Source organism: Erpetoichthys calabaricus, chromosome 7 (genome assembly GCF_900747795.2).
Source record: "Erpetoichthys calabaricus chromosome 7, fErpCal1.3, whole genome shotgun sequence".
NCBI classification, from domain to species: Eukaryota; Metazoa; Chordata; class Cladistia; order Polypteriformes; family Polypteridae; genus Erpetoichthys; species Erpetoichthys calabaricus.
Window position 1 is genome coordinate 154,144,326 of NC_041400.2, and position 17,908 is coordinate 154,162,233.

Sequence of the window (17,908 nt, forward strand, 5' to 3'; positions counted from 1 at the left end):
AAACACAAGACAATATAAGCAGAGTGAAGTCATAGATATCAAATAGGAAGAAACTACTGTGTCTTTGAAGGCATGACAAATGTATGCCTTGAAGATGTGATACTCATGCTAGGACCAAAAAAAAGGTGAGTATCTTAACAGCACACATGCTTAAAACGTCTAAAAGTCTAAAACATGAACAATCTGATTGATGTTTTCATCAAAAAAGGTAACTGTCAACATGCAAACCACAGTTTAAAAACTGCCCCACATATCCAAAAGTGCATCCCAGTTTGCTTGTTTAACAGTTTGCCATATCTACTTAAAACTTAAAATCTGCCTTTGAAAAAATTGATTTAATAATTTTAGTTGTTAAATATATGCTCTGGTAAAACATGCCAAAATGTACCTAAGTTCACTAGATAACAGTTCAATAACCTGTATGGTGTAAATGCTGTCTTCATTACTATGAATTTATATGAATAAAGCTTCTCCTCTTTGTGTAGTTTTGGCCTGCTGGGATTAAAAAAAGTCATTTGCCTCATTTATATATTCAAGTACCTCCACTTCATTGTGTTTTATACTCGGCTAATACAGATACAAACTTCAAGAGTACATGCTCAAACCTTTCTATAAACTCTTTCTAATGTTATTTTACAATTGTATTTTGGCACTGTTACCAGCATTGGTGTATTGCCCCTGTCATTTAACGAGTTCTCTCTTATGTTAACTCAAAACTACTACCACCACCACGTCTTCCACTTTGCCTACCTTTTCTAAATAATGTTAAATTTGCAGAACAGCAGAATTGTGTACAGAGTCACAGCAGACCTGAGCCTGTCTCTGTAGTAGCCGATGTAATCTTGAAATGGACAATTATTTGCATGTGCACATCAGGGTTGGCCGGTCAGAGAGAAACCCCCCATTTTAAGAGAGGAAGAATTTCTTGGGGGAAATATGGCGGGGCAAAAATATAATATGGGGGAATTTCTTAAGAATAAGGAATATTTTTATTGTGAATAGACTTCCTAACCGTCCACATATTTCTTAGCCCCAAATGCTTGATGAAACCATCATCCAATAATAACCAACATACTGAACAGCCACCCATCATTGCTCCACCCTCTCATCTTAAAGCTTCTGTATATTTGGTTAGTGGTCAGAGTGGTCTGGGATTGATGGGCCAACTGAGAGTGACATACTTGTCCCATCCCAGCCTGTACTCGTACTGTTCATTTTTGTTTTTTACTTTTATTATGAATTTTTCTCTTTTTTCATAAAACTTGAGACATCAGACAGACAAGTTTTTCTTCTGTTTGTCAGGTCCAAAACATGCAGGTTCCTCATTTGACAACACTGCATTCTATGCATCGTACTTCCTGATAAGCATTCATTGGTTGTCAGCTCTCATGCACACAGAGCCAACCCCTACGACTGAAGAAAAAAATCAAATCCGTTTGATTTTATTAGAATGAGGTGTTGGGTATGCCAGACTACGCGACTGTTTCACTGAAGCAAATCAACAACTGCCTCCAATTCATCAAGATTAAGTAAATGAAAGCTACACCTGAAAAATGCTGGAAAAGTCATGTAATGTAACACAGATGCAAAATCTTGGGCCGGTATCTTGCAGAGTTTTATGAAGTTGTTTGCTTAGCTTTGCAAGATTAGAATTGAATCTTTTGAGTATATCTCAGTAAAACAATTACAATTTGTCATGATGACTTTCAAAGAATCAAGCTACAGTGCAGAATCAGGGATTATAGGCAGTGTCTTTGTTACTTAAATAATTAACTTTAGCTTTTCTAAAAAATTTTGGCTTGTAAATTAAACAGTGATATATAGTATTTGTTGGGATAAACACTATTTTGAGTTGATCCATTTTAAAATGAAAATGCTCATATCAAACCCCAGAACCCTGCCTTTCACATGTTTAGTGGATTTTCATGAATTTACTACATTAAAATCTCTCATAAGTAAAGTTTAATATCATTAAAGAATATGTTCTCTGAGTTTTATCATCAACGTAATTTTTATCAAGTGAAATATTTTAACCTGTTTTGGATAACAAAAGATGTTCATCATTTGTTAATATCCTTCATGTAGCACAAAACATGGAATTCTTTTGTAGATGGTAAACGGGAATGCACATTAAAAATCAGAAGGGATTTTTCATCAGGATAATTTAAATATTGTAGTGCCCTCAAGTCTGATCCTGAAAGGGACATGCTGTGCTGGTGGTTGTGGATTATCCAAGGGGGCAGGAGAAGCTGACTATAAAAGCAAACCTGTGAGCAGCTTATGAGAGTGGGGCACAGAAACAGCACTTTGAACGCGTCTCCCAGCTATTAAAGCTTATCAACCCTGATGAATGGCTGCCAGTGAAGTGAGCCTTGAATGTGGGCCCTGGCTTTGGCTTGGCTTCCGGAACAAGGAAAAAGTATGGCATGCGGGATGCCTCTGACCCTGAGTGAGCAGACAAAGTAGTTGCTGCTGAAGACCTGAGTTGCATGGCAGGAGCAGCCACTAAAAAGCCAATGGTCCTTTTAGAGCCACATACCACCAGTCTGGAAAATGTGGAAATGTGCTTTGATTCAATCAGCAACACAAAAACTGATGATGTATTTATATACTTAAAAACAGAAATTTATATTAGTTATTTCAACTAATTTTATTTTGGCCTATTTAAAAGTTTTATTTCAGTCTGTATAAAATGGTTTCTACATGTTTTTAATTTTGGCAGAAGGTATCACCTCCAAAACATTAAATTTGAAATCAACTGTTCATTCATTGTGTCTGGTCCTTTAAATTCTTGTCAAACTTTTCATTTTACTCTTGTTGTAAACTCACTCAACTTGTTCTCCAATGAGGATCAGTAGTCGTACTGGTTTAGCATTCTCCCAAAAATCAGTGAGCAGCTCTTTTGTCTTCTTCATATTTAGTTGGAGGTCCTGCTCTTCGTACAACCTCTCCTACCTTTTGGCCTCTTCCTCAAAACGTGCCTCATTGTTAGAGGTGTCAGTCAGAGCTGTACCATCTGCAAACTTGACTGCTAAGCAACTCCTGTCAAATCCTCTCAAGCTGTTAGTCAGAGAAGAGTTTGGGGTGATCTCTGTGCCTTGAGGAGCTAATATCGATGTTTAATGAACTGCAGAAATATAATTGTCAACTTTAACAAATTGCTCCCTGTTAAGAAGAAAGTCCATAATCCACAGGGTGAGATAGGGGTCCACCTGTAACTCCTGCAATATGCTACAAAGGATATCAGGCTTCCTGCAGTTAAAGGCTTAAGTAAAGTCAATACATAGCATTGTGGTTTCTCCAAATGTGTGTAACTAGTATGAAGAACAGACAGACAGAATGCAACCAAACAGGAGCCGACCTGTAAAGTATGGTGTGCAGGAACCACCTACACCAGACTGTTTACCAAGAGTGATGTAATGACCACTGGACAATAATCATTTATTTTGTGTAATTGGCACAATGTGCTGTTTAAGTGAGGAACTAAAAAACTGACACAAGATTCCTAAGAGCTCCTCAAAATATTCTTTAAAAGGACCCTTCCCTCAATAAGATCACTTCCAGGAGCTTTGTACCTCACCCTCCTTAGAACTTCTCTCACCTCCCCTTCATTGCAAGGTACTGGGCCACTGCTTCCAGGGGGTTGTAATAATTAATTTCTGCAAGTCATAATCAATTGTTGGACTTGTATCATCAAAGAGGCAGAAGAATTGGTTCAGTGCATTTGCATTTAGTTCCATCTGTTGTATTTGGCTATGATTTTTGCTGAATCTCATTTCCTGTTAAAACCAGGCACCAGAAATCTTTCTATTGTAAAACAATCTTTGTCCTTATAGTCAAATTTAGCTTGGGCTATTTAACAGTTACTTGAATTCATTTGCATTTGCTGATCTGTCCCTAAGCGGGTCGCTTTCTGTTTTGCCTGAATTGTCATTTATTTGTTTCGTAAACCGGAGTTGATCATTTGTGTTTGTCTCTACTGACATTTCTTCTCCAAAACGAACATAGTCTGTAACAACTGTACTAGATTCATCCATCGAGTGACGGGTAATAAATACCTGCCAGTCAGCAGAAGATAGTCCGCTTCGATTACTTGTGTTACATGCACTTTTTATCGCTTCAGTTTCGAGTTGTAAGTAGGCATAGTGGTCAGATGTACCAACAGGTCCCTTCTGTAGCGATCGATACGCTCTTTCAAGGTTCCCGCAGCGCAAATTCAGCATCTTTTCTCCCCTTGTGTTATGCGTGACATATTGTTCATATATTGTCGCACAAAGCTGAGTGGGCAGTAGTTGAAATCAGTGCTCCTACGCTTAACAGCTGCAGCACTATAAAGTTGTCTTTAGACTTAGACATCTGCCCTCACATTGTGGTCAGTATGTATAACGGCTCTTTCATGTGTCCACTACGCACTGGGATACTTTGGATGTCGCTGCTCTCTCATACAAGTTGCGCGCGCGCCGCCCCCCAAGTCGAACTGTTTGCTCGTAAAAAGCCACGCGGAAACTGTCTTGGACTGAAAGGAGAACCTCCGGCAGGTGTGGTGTTGCAACCTCCGCATCGTTAAGTAGACAGACGCTCCTGCAATAACCTACAGATACGTCAGAGTCATTCTGCTACGTGGAACTACAGGTAAGAGCGGTTCTATACGCGTTACTATTACAGTTTTACTTCTTGATAGATCTGCTGCTACCACCTATGCGCTTTAATGTATAAAATGCGGCTCAATAGGCGGAAGAATTCATATCTACTGCACAGCCGATATACAACTGCACGATTCAATCTAAAATTCACCGCGACGAAAGTCTTTACTCACAAAGTGAAAAAGTTGAGCGTGCTATGGGCGGGCCCTCCACGCGCAAGCGGAAAGTGAAACGGCCCACTTACTTAAAAGTGACGTCCTCTCGGTTAGAGCGTGAAACCACGCACGTGGGCCTGCACAGATGGAGCACGAAAGTCGGCGTTTATCGTGTCCCCTCTAAACACGCGGACGAGGACTGTTTAGAAGCAGCCGTGTCACCGAGCCAACGCCCCCTAAGTAACTCGCAGAACAAATCGGCTCAATGCGAGTGAAGAGAACATTGAATCAACATCTGTATTCCTACATTTCAGAACAATTTGAATTAGTGAACCTAAAATGCATCCGTTCAGGTGCTAGTCAGTCGTTCTCCACTGTGTGCCTGGGCTTGATCCGTGTAGCCTACTTCGGTGGTCTCTAGTCCGACATCTTCGGGATAAAATTCCACTGTTTCGCGAAAGTTTGCGGTTACAAAAATATATGTATTAAAGGGACAGTATTTGTTCACTCTTAACGCTGAGAAGAGACAAAAGCCATTAGGATAAAGAATAATGCTCTTTTATCTGACAAGGAAAAGCTCACTGTTATATGTGGCAATAAAATCGCCTCCGGCAAAATGGCAACTAGCAGGATGCAGAGATGCCCATCCCTTTCATTGGGCGTGACAAATACTGAAGTCGGCTCCAACCTCACATTTCCCCGTAGAGGCCCCAGGCCCACCCAATGCATGCAGAGTCTACAAGAGGCACAGTATGTAGCTGGACCGTTCACGAAGGGGAGACTCCTGACAATCCCACTCATATATAATCGAGATACAACAACACTTGTAAATGGTCCGTGCAAAAGGACTGAACTCCTCTCTTTGCTGCAGTGCTTAACCTTCACCCTGCAGTCAAATCCTATTAGTGAACGGCAATGAGAACTCTCTGTCAAAATCTTTTGCGTTAAAACACTCTTAAAATCCTGTATGTACAACTGAGTAAGCAATAGCAAATTAAAAAATATTGCCACCCGTGGCTATATGAAATCATAACTGACATTACTGAAATGCTTTGAGCAATCAAGAGTAGAATGACAAATTCCATGGCGTCTTTCTTGATGAGTACAATGTAAAAGTGTTCCACAAATCAGTCAACATTTAGAAAATAACATTGGTCTGCAAAATCTAAACTCATAACTTGTTTTAATTCCGATTTGTAATAAAAATATATTTAGAATGTTTCCATCATGTCATATTTAAGTACAAAATTTAAAAGAAATTTAATTAAATGTATTCATGTTCTAAAACAATTTAACATGGAAATATTTAGTTAATTTAATGTATTTAAACATATAAGAAAATAATACCGTTGCACCAAGCGCCAGAATGGATCCTCTGCTGTTAATATGTCTCCTTTAAAAGGACTGCATGCCATTGCCACACTAGATGGAATTCATTGCAGGCTTGCCATTTGTACAGGTGCACCTGCCGCTGGCTTTGAAGCTGCTCATTTGTATGATGTAATACCAGGTCATATTGTGGGGAACTCATCCTTATCGGTGTCATTACACACCCCTCCCTTCAAAGTTATTGTCACCAGCAGCCACTTCCAACTCCATAAATTGGTGGGGTGGTAATTGTTTCTGCAGCGGTCATGTGGCCAGTGCCAATCAGCAGGGGTATCAATCACTTTTCTGTTAGGTGGTGCAGCATGAATATTTAGTGCTGCATTGTCAGATGGCACAGCAGGGATGTTGAGTTCCATGCAGCGTGGCAGTGGTTTTAAACTTAGGACTTCTGTGCGATGATCTGTCGATTACAAGTCAGGCAGGTGTACCTGTCTCTTGACTGTTTTCCTTTACTGAACTGACACTGCAGACACCATTCCAGGTCCGGATCTCAGCTTTAAGACTCTCCCTCCATTGCTGCTTTGTAATACCTATACTCTGCAATCGTCCTCGTCTTTTGCCTTTACAGTTTTACCACAGACCCTGCTTTACAGCTCACCTGGTGTCAGTGACAAGGCGATCTATCAGACTTGTTTCCAACTTCATGAGCAAGAAACTTTACTGGCCTCTGCTCTCCCAGGCCAGTGGACCTTAGCAGATGGAGGAGCATTGATGGAGCTGCACTAGGTAGCAGTCTCTCACCTGTCTTCCCCCCATGTACTGATTCTGAAAATGGCAGTCCAGATTGTGGATCTCGGCCTGGAAACTCCTCAGAAGAGCCAAGCGGGTCTGTTTTAGGTCTCCTTGGCATTTTGCTGAGTTGAACTATAGGTAATCTCATCCTGCTCTTGACACCAATTTAGTGCAGAGCCCCAGAATGGATTCCTTTTACGTTGTACATCGAGGTGGCTCGCTATCCTTAAAATGACACCTCACCATTGCCACACTAGGTGAAATTCTCTTTACAACATTGCATGCTTGTCATTTTTATAGGTGCCACTGTCTTTGAAGCTGTTCATTTGCATGATAGAATGCCAACTCATACTATGGGTGACACATCCTTGGCTGATGAAACTTGTCAGTGTCATTACAATACATATTCGTGACTTGCATATATACTGTATAACGTCTTTATTTTTATTTGTCAAATCTTAATCTTTGTTTTGTGGCTTGTTGTGTGTACACGTTTCCTGCTGCATCTCTATGAATTAATCCAACAATAGTCCACCATCAAACTGACCTCCCAGCATCCCCAATACATTCTTTCCATGTCCTTGATATCCTGATGGAATCTTTCACACTGCTCATTCCTCACCATTCCAAAGATTTTCAGGAAAAACTCCAAATGTGAATTCAAAAAGTGAACTTTGTAACTCATGTTGCCACCAAATTTATTAAACTAATACCTTTTTCACAATTTCTTTAGAATTTGAATCTTTGTTGCCTAAGAACTCATAAATTACTTCTTTGAAAGATATCCAATCTTCTTGTTCGAAGTCGTTCATCGCACTACCAAATTCTGCCTCAAAAATCAGTTTTATTATACCAGGCCCAGCAAAAATGCTTTCCTTCAATTTAGCTTCAGACAGACCTGGGAACTTTCTGCACAAATACATAAAACAGGCCCCATCTTTAGAAAGGGCTTTGACAAAATGTTTTGTTGTACCAAGCTTAATGAGTAGGGGTGGTTGCAGCACTATGTGGATCCACCAAGCAAAGTCTGAGGATGTTTTTGGCATCGAGCTGCAGCATTTCTCTAGATTTCCATTCCTTCTGAACGCAGTATCAGTTCTTTGGTCTGGTGTCCCACTCACAGAGAAAACGTGAATATCCATCTGTCCTGACCTTATTATGTTTGTAAATATAATTTCTGCTCCCAGAATATTACTGTATATACAGTGCATCCGGAAAGTATTCACAGCGCATCACTATTTCCACATTTTGTTATGTTACAGCCTTATTCCAAAATGGATTAAATTCTTTTTTTTCTTCAGAATTCTACACACAACACCCCATAATGACAATGTGAAAATAGTTTACTTGAGGTTTTTGCAAATTTATTAAAAATAAAAAAATTGAGAAAGCACATGTTAATAAGTATTCACAGCCTTTGCCGTGAAGCTCGAAATTGAGCTCAGGTGCATCCTGTTTCCCCTGATCATCCTTGAGATGTTTCTGCAGCTTAATTGGAGTCCACCTGTGGTAAATTCAGTTGACTGGACATGATTTGGAAAGGCACACACCTGTCTATATAAGGTCCCACAGTTGACAGCTCATGTCAGAGCACAAACTAAGCATGAAGTCAAAGGAATTGTCTGTAGACCTCCGAGACAGGATTGTCTCGAGGCACAAATCTGGGGAAGGTTACAGAAAAATTTCTGCTGCTTTGAAGGTCCCAATGAGCACAGTGGCCTCCATCATCCATATGTGGAAGAAGTTCGAAACCACCAGGACTCTTCTTAGAGCTGGCCAGCCATCTAAACTGAACGATCAGGGGAGAAGGGCCTTAGTCAGGGAGGTGACCAAGAACCCGATGGTCACTCTGTCAGAGCTCCAGAGGTCCTCTGTGGAGAGAGGAGAACCTTCCAGAAGGACAACCATCTCTGCAGCAATCCACCAATCATGCCTGTATGGTAGAGTGGCCAGACGGAAGCCACTCCTTAGTAAAAGGCACATGGCAGCCCACCTGGAGTTTGCCAAAAGGCACCTGAAGGACTCTCAGACCATGAGAAAGAAAATTCTCTGGTCTGATGAGACAAAAATTGAACTCTTTGGTGTGAATGCCAGGCATCACATTTGGGGAAAACCAGGCACCATCCCTACAGTGAAGCATGGTGGTGGCAGCATCATGCTGTGGGGATGTTTTTCAGCAGCAGGGACTGGGAGACTAGTCAGGATAAAGGGAAAGATGACTGCAGCAATGTACAGAGACATCCTGGATGAAAACCTGCTCCAGAGCGCTCTTGACCTCAGACTGGGGTGACGGTTCATCTTTTAGCAGGACAACGACCCTAAGCACACAGCCAAGATACCAAAGGAGTGGCTCCAGGACAACTTGAATCCGAGTGAACATCTCTGGAGAGATCTTAAAATGGCTGTGCACCGACGCTTCCCATCCAACCTGATGGAGCTTGAGAGGTGCTGCAAAGAGGAATGGGTGAAACTGGCCAAGGATAGATGTGCCAAGCTTGTGGCATCATATTCAAAAAGACTTGAGGCTGTAATTGCTGCCAAAGTTGCATCGACAAAGTATTGAGCAAAGGCTGTGAATACTTATGTACATGTGATTTCTCAGTTTTTTTATTTTTAATAAATTTGCAAAAACCTCAAGTAAACTTTTTTCACATTGTCATTATGGGGTGTTGTGTGTAGAATTCTGAGGAAAAAAATGAATTTAATCCATTTTGGAATAAGGCTGTAACATAACAAAATGTGGAAAAAGTGATGCACTGTGAATACTTTCTGGATGCACTGTATCTCACATGGTTGTATGCTAAAGTTGAAAAATCAGATTCTCATTTCTGAACTCTTATTGATCATTAGTGTATGTACAAAGTTTTAAACCTTTTTTTTAAATTACACACTAGGTTGATACAGTGCAGTATCTTTAAGCGTTTAATTCCCCTTATGTGCTGTTAAAGTTAAAACTCACATGTCACTTTTTTTTTTTATAACAGAAGCATTATAATGTTAGGCAACGTGCCTCATGACCAGCAACGAACATTGTTTCTATCAGCAAGATGGCAGTTCCTTTAAATTGCAATGATGATGCTGTTATAATGTAAATCATTCCCAGGGAAGAACAGAAAAAGGCATATGGATTTGTGTTTTCCTAATAGTAACCAATAAGGCATTTCCATTTAAATTCACTGAAACAGGATAGAAAAGTGCTTGAGAAGAATTGTTCGAATGTTGCAGAGATCACTACATTCAAAGATACAATTAATTAACAAATGTTCATGGGGCTACAGTGAACTCATTTTGGTAGTGTTTATGTCCATTCAACCAGAATTTAACCTCGACCATGCTTTCCTTGAACATTTAGGTTTCTTGCAAAGTCATCCCTTTATTTTTACAATGTTTAGTTTGCACTTTAACAGTGTGGCCATCTTCTATAACATGGCTGCCTTGATGTCACATGGTGTGTGTGCACTGTGTGTGTGTGTGTGTGTGTGTGTGTACAAATGTACACTGTCACAACAAAATTTTTACAAGCAAATGATAAAAATGAAAAATTATGTATGTCCCTGATACAGTGAACATTTACTAGCCTTTCAGCCAGCAACATTTCTTGTGAGAATTAAAATCAATGCTTGTAGGATGTTAGCAATAGATTCTTAAGGCAGGTACAGTAAAGGTATAAAGAATGTAAAATAAGAATCCAGTCACTTAATGCATGGATGAATGGAAGATTACTTTTATTTTAAAGTGAATGAAATATCAACGTATCCTTCCCTGAAAATTTAAACTTGTGTGCTTCTGAATAACCCCTTTTTGTGACCAATTATTAATGCTTATTTTTATTTACCATATTTACAGTTTTTTGTTTGCCTCCTCTTTGGTGCTTTGAGCTGTGGCTTTGAAACTCTTCAGTAAATTAGAGTCACTGGTAATACGCAGTATTTTGATATTCTTTCAGTAATCTGATTTGCTGGATGTACTGTAGTCATGTTTATTCTTTTAACCTGATGATTTTTATAGAGGCATTTGTGCCAAAAGAGTACAATAAAGGCACAATGTTGTGGCTAAAAATCATCACCAGAAGGCTTTTTACCTGAAATAAAGGCTATTAGGAGACTCGGGATAGGCAAACAGAGTTTATAGTTTTATTGCAATAAAATAACCATAATAATAACATGGACTCAACCCAATACGGCCAAATTGAGCTGAGCCCCGAACAGTTCCGGACTCGAAACTTATATAGTCATTCCTTATCACTTCGACCTCGTTCAAATTAGCTCATTTTCTCTGACTACCCTCTCCTCCTGTCTGGCCGATACCTTGAGTTCCCATGGGAACCCTTATTATCTCCTGAATTCACCCTGCAGCTGGCCCCCCTGGTATTTTCACTGTTTGTTGTTCACTTCTAGTTTGTTTTTTCTTATTTTCTTTAACTGGCCAAGGCCTTGATTCCATATATGGGTTTCCTCTTGTCATTTCCTTTCTTAAGCCTTCCAACTTTTTTATAATGGTGCCCTGAAGCTTAAACTTTAATGAAAAGTGAACTATGGCACGTTCCTTTATTTAATCATCTGCTTGGCATGCTTGGTTTGCCTTAATTTCTATGCTAAAGTTAATTTCTAATATATTCTACTATATTTATTGCTAATGTCTGAATTTACTAATATTTCTTTCATACATTGCATCAGTGTGACCTTGCCTACAGCAAAAGCCTTTTGTTGTCTTTCTGCTGATTCATCAGTCTAGCTGGTTTCCTTACGTGTCTTCCAGAGCCATCTTTTCTCTAAGGTATCGTTCTTTTAGCTTCCTATCCTTGGACACAGGTGTTCTCAATCTTCTTATCCTATTCTTAAGCTGGTTTCTATACGTCATATTTGTTCTTTTTCCTGTTCTTTCCCACACTAGCAATTCTGCTGTAAGCTTAAAAAATAATGCAAAATGACTGATTTTTTAGTTAACTATTTACTTGACCTATCTTATTTTCTTAACATTCTAATTTATGCTTAATCTAATGTTTTAGAAGCTTTTAATTACTTTTTATGGCCCTTTATGTTAATTTGCTATTTTTATGCTAATATAAAAAATTTTCCTTCTACATTATCCACTAGGGATGAAACGTATTTGATGACATCTGGTTCAGTTGTGATAATATTACTTGAAATTTTTTTTTTTTTTTACGCTGACATTCTCCGATGCTGTTAAGCATGGCTTTTTACTCAGCAATGTGCAGAAATTACTTTAAGACCTAAAGTTTCGTGTAAGTTAACTACCTGTTAGTGTTGGTGCGGTACTAAAATTTAAACCATCAATACAAACGTAGTACACCTCAAAAGTGATGAATATGATGTACAGACCATATTTTAGGTTCCTTTTAAGTGGGCCAATGCTGATATTTGCATTGAAGAACTTTTTTGTTTTTTTGTCAGTTTATATACGCTACTTGTTGTTATTTCTCAGAGAACCAGCCAACAGGTCAGGAATATTTCAGCCAAGCTTCACTCCATCATGCCTTTTGTGCTGGAAGCCATTAATCGACTGGCGAGGCAATTCATCCAGTTTTCATACTGTGTGGGTGCCCATATAATACGTAAAACATAGCCTGATTTTGCCAACATAAAAAGGCAATTTGCAGCAGAGTCTGGTTCTCCTAATGTAATTTAGAGTACTTTACTACACTGATATTGCAATATGGGCAGCTTGCAAAAATGATGCTGCTTTTGTTAACTGTGAAGAGTTACATTTCATTAATGCACAAGTCTTCTGCGATGCCAAGATGTGGCTCAAAAAACATTCTGTCTCAGTCGCCTGGGTCAACCTGTAATCCATTTATTTTTGGACAAATACAATAGTTTTGGCAGATATGATGGTACTGTATGTGGTGAATGGCTTGTTGGTAAGGTAACTTGCAGAACCCTCAGTTTTTCATGTCGCCTATATTATTCATTATATACTCTTGAATGTGGGTGGTGGGTCATCGATGCATCGGGAGGGAGGCTACTGTACCAGCTAATGAAGTTGTACAGCCTCCTGATCGCATTTATGTATGAGATTGATTAGCATGCTTAATACACGGATGGTTCAGGCCAGCGTTTGAGGTATTGAGGTAGGGATGTTCTTAATTGATCTGCCGCCGATCTAAATCAGCCAATTTTCCCTAAAAAAGACTTGATCAGTGATCGGTAAATTGGCTGATCGCGAAAAAACAATCTTTTCACCCTCTGCTTTTCTAAGCTTTACAGTTATGTAGTTGTAGTGCTGCTTTACGCAAGGTATTATGGTAGTTGAGCCGTAAACAAAGAGCAGCAAGTCAAGGCTTGTTTTAGCAGAGAACTTAGCCTTTGCGTTAAAGAAAGTGGAGTAATACACTGAGAACAAAGAATCGGAGAAGTCGTCCTGTGCAGTTGAACAAACAGCAAGAAAAGCTGCTTTAATGAATTCAGACCTTTTTATTTTGTTCTTTAATTAAAATGAACGCCATTTCAGTTTACACAGCGAGCTTGTTTTAAATGCAGCTGATTATATTTTAATTTGGAAAAAGAGAAGATAAATACAATTTTTAAATGCCTAGGCTCATTAGCTTAACAGCAAAATGTGTCTCTTAATTGTAAACCCATTAAGCATGTTAGTCTTGTGTCTTCTTCATGAAAAACTTACAAACATTTGATACATATGTGTCTTTGTTAAAGATTTGTACTGTTTGTTTTGGTATGAAACTAGCCCTAGTACTACATAATACAGAGATGACAGTTCCATCTCACAATTAAAAGAATGCAAACATATCTTCCTCTTCAAAGGAGTGCGTGTCAGGAGCACAGAATGTCACATAGAGAGAAAACAATCTCTAGCAAACAAATCAATAGGGCTGTTTGGCTTTAAGTATGCAAAGCACTGCGGCACAAAGCTGTTGAAGGCGGCAGCTCACACCCCCTCCGTCAGGAGCAGGGAGGGAGAGAGAGACAGAGTTTGTTTTTCAGTCAAAAATCAATACGTGCCCTTCGAGCTTTTAAGTTTGCGAAGCACTGTGCAGCATGTCGTTTCAGGAAGCTGCACAAAAGATAGCAACGTGAAGATAATCTTTCAGCATTTTTAGATGAGCGTCTGTATCGTCTAGGTGTGCGAACAGCCCCCCTGCTCAATCCCCATACGTCAGGATCACAGATAGTCATCGCAAGAGAAAGAGAAAAGTAAGCAATCTAGCTTCTCAGCCATCTGCCAATAGCGTCCCTTGTATGAAATCAACTGGGCAAACCAACTGAGGAAGCATGTACCAGAAATTAAAAGACCCATACGCTCGTCTAAAAATGCTGAAAGATTATCTTCACGTTGCTATCTTTTGTGCAGCTGCTTCCTGAAACGACAAGCTGCATGGTGCTTCGCATACTTAAAAGCTCGAAGGGCACGTATTGATTTTTAACTGAAAAACAAACTCTGTCTCTCTCTATCTCTCTCTCTCTCTCTCTCCCCATGCTCCTGACGGAGGGGGTGTGAGCTGCCGCCTTCAGCAGCTTTGTGCCGTGGTGCTTTGCATACTTAAAGCCAAACAGCCCTATTGATTTGTTTGCTAGAGATTGTTTTCTCTCTATGTGACATTCTGTGCTCCTGACACGCACTCCTTTGAAGAGGAAGATATGTTTGCATTCTTTTAATTGTGAGGTGGAACTGTCATCTCTGTCTTGTCATGGAGCACAGTTTAAACTTTTGAAAAAGAGACAAATGTTTGTTTACAGTGTTTGAATAACGTTCCTGTCTCTCTACAACCTCCTGTGTTTCTGCGCAAATCTGTGACCCAAGCATGACAATATAAAAATAACCATATAAACATATGGTTTCTACTTCGCGGATTTTCTTATTTCGCGGGTGGCTCTGGAACGCAACCCCCGCGATGGAGGAGGGATTACCGTATACTGTTTTCACTGGCTTCATGGCCCCCAGTAAAAGCTGCTTGAAACTTTAACTTAAAGCATATGCCAGTCCAGTTTTTACTAATGATGAGAGTAGTTAGAGTCCTGTAGAATCTTTGATATTGTAGAAGGAACTGGCTTTAGAATTGCAGGGGCAACATGAAAGCTGAGAAAGCGTTTCCTTCTAAATTTAAAAAAAATTGTTCACTACAGAGTCTCCATCAGTCTTTGTAAACACACCAACAATAAAAAGAGACTGCAATATAAAAAGAAAATAGAATGGAGCTAGCTCAGTGTTCGTAAATAGAAGATACACATAACAGATACATGGATGCATTGATCTTTGTGCTTTCCCATAGCAACAGTTGCATGGACAATATCAGAAGAGCATTGTTAAACTAGATAATAATTAAAGAAAAATAAACAGTGAAAAAAATGTAGAAATGATTATACTGTTGTCAGAATGTTAACATTTTTTAAGTTTATGTTAAATATGGACAGATCCATGTACATTTGCCATATTTTGAAAGTATATTTAGCCATATGCACACATTACCATTCTCTAGAATGAATTTAATTCATGATATGGACAAATGAAATGCTTCACAAGTTTTGTGAGAAACATGATAAGAAAATGATGCAGGGAAAAGAAAGCCCTGGAGAATATCTTGGTAGAACTGGAAAATGTTTGGGGAGGTTACTATAATCTATTTCCATGGCACTTTTCCATTGCTGTGTCTTGCTCTATGTTGAAGCTGTTGGACTAAACAGGCAGAGTACAATTTAGTCCCTCAGCACTCATGTTGACATAAATTGTATCTTAGGGATTAATTACAGTTAGCTTTTTATATACCAATCAACCATACAGAAAAAGCACTAAATCCTTGTTCTGAAATTTCAGTGCCATTTAATTGCAGTCGAGCCAAATTTATGTATCTCATATTTGTCCTTTGCCATTTAATCATCAAATCTCTGCAATGATAGTGTGATCATATGGCCCATATTTCTCAGGAATGCCCTGCATACCAGCTCCAATTTAGGTATCTCAACTTAATCTTTATTTGTTCTGAATTTTAGATATTGATAATTTGCCCTTGTAGTAAACTATGCAGATGTTGCTTTTTGCATGTTTTTGCACACAGCGTCTTGCTGCTGAATCTTGACGCGCTACTTTTAACCACAAGTCTCATTAATTCAGTTTAAAATAAACAAGATCTGACCATTTACACATATTATTCTGCCTATGTCAACCTGCACAGTTTAAAAACTTGCACACTACAAAGATCACTTCAAGTGAAACAAATCCCTCAGACATAGAATAAGGAATCTAGTACTTCCAGATGAGAGAGAATATTTTTAATATTTTTTATTTTGTAAATTATAGTGTGGTGGCCTGCATCTCCATCAATAACACGGCTAATAGCTTCTTACATTAAAGTTTAGACTTTGTAGTTAGTGGTTTGCATACTTTTTGTAGCTATTGTTGGTGTGTAATGCATTGTGTACAACTGTGCAGTAATAGTCATAGCCTGTATGGTCTGTGCAGCTGTGTAGGGCCCTACTAGTTCGTTGGAGCTGTTTTTTCATGGAGCAGTGTTAACATGGAGGTAAGATATGGGTTTGCATAGTTATAGAATCATTATATCCGAGAATATGAATTATGAAAAATGAATTATGGGTTTCTTACTCACCTGGGGCCTCTTTTATAACGGCGTGTATAGAATTCACAGTAAAACATGACATACTGACAAAAGTGGAAATGTGCGTACGCACAAAAAAAATCCAGATGTATAAATCTGTGCGTATGCCAAGTTCCATGTATTTCTCCTTCACAAATCCCAAAGAATGTAAAATTTAACTCATTTGCATGCGCCTACAGCCCCACCCCGTGCAAATCAATATTAACATTCAGTGTTTTGGTTACAAAACAATGGAAATGGCACATGATAAAGAAGAATTTCAGCAAATGTGAAGTGGATGCAAGAAAAACATACTGTTTGTTGGCTTATGCAGTGGTATAAGCAACAAAAGCGTGGCAGTGACACTCAAAAGTTCAAGTTCAGAATGTCACATAGTGTCAGAAAGAAGAAAAGAAGTGGTCAGATATCACAGTTGACGTGAAAAGGCAAGTCGCAGCCCACCATCTGTTTATTCTGTTTCAGACAATATTACAAAAGCTGACCCCCATGTGAACTCTGTGATATTGACCACAAATTAAATGAATTGTTTAAAAAATGAATGATGCATCTGATTACCTGTTTTTACATTCTGCTAAGTACATTCAAATGAAGTTGTAACACTGTCAGACTTGGCTGATAATTTTGGTGGGTCAGGGCCAGGTTCATCATAGCGCATCTCTTCAGGTACATGCTTGCACACTGCAACACACTTTATGTGCACTGTAGAGCAGCACATTAATAGAGTGGAAATGCTTTCTATTTACATAAGCAAATTCATTCTCTGAAGGTATCTTTATAGTGTAACGTTAGCACTGAGCGCCACAATAGATTGGTTCTGTGCTGTTTACTTTGAGCTGACTCCGATCTAAAAGGAACGCTTGCCTTTTGCCACACTAGTTGGAAAAAGCACCTGCAACTGTGCAGAGCTGCCATTTTTATAGGTTTTCCAGCTATCTATAATAATAAAAGGCAAAGCTCTCACTGACTGACTGACTGACTGACTCACTGACTGACTGACTCACTCATCACTAATTCTCCAACTTCCCGTGTAGGTGGAAGGCTGAAATTTGGCAGGCTCATTCCTTACAGCTTACTTACAAAAGTTAGGCAGGTTTCATTTCGAAATTCAAAGCGTAATGGTCATAACTGGAACATATTTTTTGTCCATACACTGTAATGGAGGAGGCGGAGTCACGTATCGCGCCATCACGCCTCCTACGTAATCACGTGAACTAAAAACAAGGAAGAGATTTACAGCACGAGTCGCACGCGGGAACGAAGGTAAATGACGTTAATTTTTGACTGTCTTTTAATACTGTGTAAGCATACATATTAACACATGTGCAATTAAACGTGTGCATTTACGGGGTGATTTCTCAGGCTTAAAAGCTCACCTTTTATCAAACGCGGGAACAAAGGTA

At 39.2% G+C, this 17,908-nt stretch overlaps 1 protein-coding gene across 1 annotated transcript in view; it reads left to right on the forward strand.

Moving 5' to 3' along the window:
- The first annotated feature begins 4,445 nt into the window (after nucleotides 1-4,445).
- anxa3a (annexin A3a) overlaps nucleotides 4,446-17,908 on the forward strand; it is a 38,278-nt gene continuing 24,815 nt past the window's right edge. Inside the window, exon 1 of the mRNA XM_028805600.2 lies at nucleotides 4,446-4,632. The gene's annotated coding sequence lies outside the window, so the exon portion shown is untranslated. The remainder of the gene's footprint in view (nucleotides 4,633-17,908) is intronic.